Genomic DNA, 6,854 nt, shown 5'->3' with positions numbered 1-6,854 from the left:
AAAAAAAAAGAAAATTTTAGGTTTTAGGTCATTGTTGGAGATGGTCTAAGCAAAATAAGTCCACCGTAAAACAAATAAATAAATAAGAAAATAAAAGGTGCAGCAATTATCTTCCTTCACGTTCCCAACCATCTTTTCCCTCTTTTTTCACATCTCTAGCTGCAGACCACATCACCGCCGCACCGCATCACCATTAAAATCACCGTGACCAACCAAAATCAAACCAGCACCCATAACTTGGATCCCACCATCTTCTCATGCTTCATCTTGGTGGTCATCTTGTCGTCTTGGATATGCCATCATCTCCCAAACTGAAGGTGCTCCAGTAGGATCTCACGGATAGAAAAAACTCTGGTATTCACTACCAACTGCACAAAACGAGCGCCACCACCTAAAAACGATAAAAAGGCCTATATATCGATAAGCAAGATCCATGGGTGTAGAACTCCGCCATTTTCATTAACGATATCAAATTTTGCGAACAAACGCATGAGAGACTAACGATACATAGATTACAAAGAGAAACTTCCTCATGGCGCTTCGAATGTCGTTTAGGGGTTCCATCCAATTTCAGTTCAAGGTCCGGCATCTCCGGTCTCTTCGTTTCTTCACCGGATCACATTTCTCATCTCACAGTAGTTTTAAGTTTATACTTTGCTAATTACAAAAATAACGTAATCCTAGACGTTGACAAGTTAGCTAGACAGTGTAAACATTCATATTCAAATTCTTTTTTTATGTAACAATATTATAATAAAATATCGCTCAGAATGGGAAATATTGTTACAGGCAAATCCCACATTTGCAGAGTTTTAGAGAAAAGGATGATTCCACATTTCCACTTGAGCAGCAGAGTCAATGATGATGATATATGTAATCACCATCATTATTAAGAATTGGTGATTTGGATAATAAGGGCAAATGGAACAGGAAATGTGGTAATTGAAACGTATTTGGACACATTTGGCAGCATCTTTGATTTCATTTTAGTATAGAAAGACCTACCAGTCACCGAAGGCACTCAGAGACTCCAGTCGCTGAAGAACTCTCCTTCTTTGCATGTTTTGTTGCAGAAGATAAAAGAAAATAAAAAATATGGGGATCAATCGTTTTCTTCGATCCAATCTCAGAACCCAGGTATCAAATCTTAAATCCCAAACACCTTTTTTTTTGGATTACATCTTCCTGTACGTGTTTTCTAATTGATAAAGACAGAAAAACAATAGAATATTACAAGAACATCCCAAAAGCTCTGTTTTAACTCCTTCCAACTTCTTAATACCATCCCAAAAACCAAAATTGTACTCTTCATCTGAGGATCGATAAGAGATTTAAACAAACATCCCGTATCTTAGCAGTTATTAGTAATTAACAAGAATTGAAGAATTGAAAATGATTTCCAGTCTCTTAGTTTCTTTGCTGGACCTTCTTGCCCATTTCTCTGAGATCGTCGTCGACTACCAGCAGTTGGCTTTGCATCCTCTTCTCCCTCCGATGATTCCGTCGCCATTGCCTCTTCTTCTATGATTGATTCTTTGAACAGGAACAAGAAGAAAAAGAACCCTAATTTGATCGAGTTCCTCAAGCCCAAAAATCCCTAGCTGGGTAGCAGAAAGAAAGCAATCAAATCAAAACCCTAAATTAAAAAATCTGCAACAGTGAAGTAATTGGCCCTTATAACTCAGTTCTCCGACACTGACTGTACTAACCGGAAAACAAAACTGACATAACCTAAAAAGTTAGGGGCAAAATTGAGAAATCAGAATTTTATTTTGTTTGGGCCATTTTAATCGCACTTGTTTAATGTTGAGCTTTGTACTAACCATTAAATAAAATTAATATATCATTTTTTATTAAAAATTTAAAATTTTCAAAGTATTTTCATTAGTTTTCTTTTTATTTTATCACGTTTAGATATGATTTTGCAGTTTTACGGTTTTTAGACTCTTCTAATTAAAGGGATATAGTTGATACTTTTCGGATGATCTTTCGTGAAGCCAGGTACTTAAGAATTTTGGGGTTTACCTAGTAACATTTGATGAAATTGGATGGAAGCGGCAGATTCAGAGTAGAACGTCTGAAGTCTAGGGGGGTATATTATTAAGATTTATATGGACCTGTATAGTTTTTTAAAGTGGTAGACTTTCAAGAATTTAGTAGACTTTTTCTGGCTATTATAAACTTCACAAAGCTTTTTTATAGACTTTTAATGATATAGTTTTGTGGAAAATAAAAGAGTTAAATTATAGACTTTTGCAGATTTTTGGAGAGTTAAATGCTACAATTTTTTTAAAGTTTTGTGGATTGTCATAGACTTTTTAATGATAAATTTATTAATAATCATTACTATTTTTAAGTTTTCATTATTGAAATGGCGATCATGACTATGACAGAGTGGTCTTATGAGTTGATGGTGGCGACGATGATGGTGGAAGTGTCACATGATGATTGTTGGCAAGACAGTGGTAGTGAAGTTGGTATCTTTGGTGGCGTCGATAATAGTAGAGGTGGTGATTGTGGTGGCCGGGTGGTGGAGGAGTAGGGATAGAGGGCTGTGTTGATGATGGTGGTACAGAGGTGGCAATGGTGGTGGTGTCGTGATGGTGGAAGTAGTGATAATGATAGTCATTGCATTACGGTAGGTGGTGGAGTATATTATCAAAGAATTGAGAAAAATGAAATACATCAAAATCTTAAAGTAAGAGGTACGATTTGCTATGACAAGAAACTTACTGTAAGAGCATTCAAAGTCCATAAAAATCAATGGCTTTTTATTTAAAACTTTTTAAATTTTAACAACAAATGATTGATAGTTCTGATAACATTTGGTAATGATTTGTGCCACAGCAATACAACAAAAGTAGTGACAAGTATATTTTCAGACGAAATAATAATCAGCATATTTTTATTTGAATGTAGTGAATCAAAGATCCAACAAAAATAATCCCTCAACGAAACCCCACATACAAATCATATTCCATCAAAATCAATCAACAACTTTCTAGTTGCAATAAATAAATTAATTCAAGTAGTGCTTGAACAAGGCGAAAACTGAGACCATAAGCGATGCTCCTAATACGGCACCGTTTACAGGCGAAGAGTAGGCCGCTCCAGCATCCATAGGCGCCGGCGCCGGGGCGCTCTCCTGAGCCGAGATTGTTGCTGCAGCCAATGCTATCACGACGAAGAAGAAGGCCCTGGAGATGCTAACTTTCGCCATTGGTGACTGGAACTTGAGCTTTTGAGATGCTGCTAAATGGGGCTGGTGGAGAGTTTTTTCAGTTTGGAACTTTCGAGGCTTTTAGTTTGTGTTGTGAGAATTAGGGTAGTGAAAGTTTGTTTATATAGCCACGTATGAAGAGTAGTGAGCCGCGTGTTGGGGCCCGCAATGACAACGTTCAAATGCATGCATGGCAACGGCTAATCAACAGCGCAGGTCTTGCGACGACAGCTTGTATTATTTGGTTGGTGGTGGACGGCTCCGTATGCGGTTTTCACACGTTTATTTTCTGTTTTACAGATTTAAGAAAAACGTATACTGACGTTGTTTAATTTTGCCGATTCTTTCCTACAAAAGATTGGAATTTACCATGCAAATGCAGATTTTTCTAGAGCAAGCCGGCTATACTAAGACAAAGGCTTTTCGATGGTCAAATTAGTAAGTAATATGAGATTCAAGTAGTAGGTAATTAGTAAGTAATATGAGACTCAAGTAGTAGGTAAGAGAATAGAGCATCCAAGAATATAGGAAATCTGGTTGATTTCATACCAGATTAGGTCTTCGTATTCTTGCGGAATAAGAATGGTCTATCTCAACGAAGTCAACGGACTTTGCTCACTTATCTTGAATAAGATACTAGTGGCATTACTGATCCATTTGTACATCTCCATGATAGAGACTGTCGAGCTCATGACCAGGCTTCTGAAGTATTCGTCCTCCAATCTGTCTTACTCTGGTCCTGAAAAATCATGGTCCCACATCCATATGTGGATGGATTAGAGCTTCATCATGAGATGGAAAAGTCTAGTAGTAGATTGTGCAGCTGGTGTATCTGCTCCTTATCGAAAAGTCCACAACCGGGTTATGTAGTCGGAAATACCCAACTCTTCTAGGTCGATCTCAAAGTTGTCCTAAAATAGACAAAAAAAAAAAAAAAAAAAAACGAGTTTAAAAAATACACTAAGTAAAATTAATAAAAATATTAAATTTAAAAATACAATACCGAGAATACTGCCATCATCGTCTCCTTCACGTCGAGGTTGAGATTCTCCCGTTTAGAGGCTTTTATGAGGCACTTGCTGCGGATGATGGCTCCTATCTCGCCACTCAACTGCATGTTGGCTTCGATGTCCGCAAGCATATGTTGTGGGTCGTAAACGACTCTAACTTCCCTTGCCTTATGTGGGCAGTGCACAATGTCGTCTGTGGAAAAAAATTGCAAAAAAAATTCTAATATTCCTAAAAAATAAATAATTCCTACAAATTTCTAATATTTTTAAAAAGTTTCTAATATTTCCTAGAAATTTATAATATTTCAAAAATTTTCTAAAAAGTTCAAATCTTCTAAGATCGAAGGATTTCGTCTCGTTACCTAATCCTAAAACTTGCATTTGGGTATTTTTGGCGTATGTATATACCAACACATTAATGGTTGGATTGTTGAAATTAAGCAAACTGCGAAAATCACAGTGGTGATGGCTGAGAATTGTGCACGCGATAGCGCCGAAAACTCAATGCTGGAGAACTCGATCCTGTGTGATTTTCCACTCGGCGTACCGCTTCTTGAAGATGTCATCAATGTAGGCGATCATATCGGGATCGAACTCTTCAACATCATAATTCAGCTGAAATTGTCCAAATTATTAAAATATTAATAATAATAATAACTACAAAATTATTTTTAAATTGACACTTACTGATAACATATTCCACATCACCTTCTTTTTATCCTCCAACACATTTTTCCAGGACAACCATTGCATAAGGCAATGAGTTCGTACTATCCACCCTATGTAGTGCACCAGCCTACTGCGCACCTTTGTCGTAGAAGTTGTGCAGTGCAGAGGATCGTACTGATGTGTATCTGATCATTCAATACACATGTGACCCTAGCAGACTTGATCTGTCTGCAAGGACCTGCGAAAAAAAAAAAAAAAACAAAGATGGTAAAAAACCAACATAAAATTCAACCAAAAATTCGGCATAACTTCCTTTAAAAATATAACATTTCTCATAACTTGCAAACTGTTATATTCCTATATTGTCCACATCCAACCAACATTTGCAACAACCAACCAATTATAATCATCAACATTTATTTAACTATACAATTATACTTTGAAACAAAAAACATATTTAAAATTCATAAAATTTTCTTACCAACTATTTGTGATCCATCTCCTTCATTGTCGATATAGCTGGTGAGCCGGAGAAAGGGGTGTAGATATGAAACGCAACATCTACAAAATAATAATTTCCAACTATAAGTCTTTGCTTTATTGTGTAATATATATATATATATATATATATATATATATATATATATATATATATATATATATCATTCTCTTCAAATTCAATCATAAGCCTCCAACAAACAAAATTGGTTAATTTCACAATTAAACAAAAAATATTTAACAAATAAAAAACCCTTAAATTAATTGGGAAAGGGAGAGAGTGAGAGATGGGTGATTAAGAAGGTGAGAGAGAGAGCAGAAATATAAAGTAAATAAGAGAGTTGTGAAAGAAAGAAAAAAGAAGAAAGAGAAGGAAAAGGACAATGGAACACGGTCTGTATAATGAATAATTGGAGTTTACACAACAAATTGCACAACCTACTTTGATGATTGGGGTTTTCCCACGAAATGGTTCGTCGGGCAAAGTTATTGAAGTCTTCTAACAAAAAGGTGTTTACAGGGTTTAAAACAAGTTATCGTGGGTCTTTGCTCGACAAATCATAAGATAAAATTAAACTATGAGATTTAGGGATTAATCGTTCATATTATTCTTCTCCCTTAAGGAGGCAATATATAAAACATTTATTTTGAGACAAGGAACATTAAAGGAATTCTAACTAAATTTGGCAATATTCCATCAGCCAAGGTAATTTTACCCGACGATATTTGGTTCTTTGGGCAAATGATTCGTGTCATAAGATGTACCATCGAACCCAAAACTTTTCAGTCACAAATAATCGGACAAATAATGCTAGTGTCATAACATGTACCTTCGAATCCAAAACTTTTCACTTACAATTAATAAAGAATACCAAACCACAATAGGGCTAGTGTCATAACATGTATATTGAACGATGAGATAGCAAGTGGTAAATATCGAGGTCTAAAAAAATGAACATGTGTTAGCGCGGTATTGGTTCATGTCAAAGGGGTGAACATGAGAGTTTGATGTAGAACATACGTTCGACAAGCGTAAAGTTAGAATTAAGGTCCAAACATAGCAGATTTTGGCTGTAGCGCCTAAGTATAGAATGTCATATAACTTGAAATTCTATAGTACTTAAGTGACTTTTAGGGAAGAATTAGTGGCTTTCCACTAATTAACGCCATCATGTATCCTGTTAGCATGCACAACCTTTTAAACCCAAAAGATGATATGAAAATGGTCTATCAGAAATGATGCTAACTGCTCGTTATGTCAATCCTCAACAAAATCGTTGATTCTGAGCAATTGCGTCGTGCTTGCATTCAAAACCATGCAACCAATATTTTTCACTCACATATTAAAATAAATATATAATATACAATTTTCAATTTTCAATAGACATGTGACATGTCGTTACATCACAAGTCAAATTCATTACTTTGTTGTGATATACGAGAATTCTTAAACGAAT

The sequence above is a fragment of the Pyrus communis genome, chromosome 13 (assembly GCF_963583255.1).
Source record: "Pyrus communis chromosome 13, drPyrComm1.1, whole genome shotgun sequence".
NCBI lineage: Eukaryota > Viridiplantae > Streptophyta > Magnoliopsida > Rosales > Rosaceae > Pyrus > Pyrus communis.
This window is presented reverse-complemented; position numbering follows the sequence as displayed.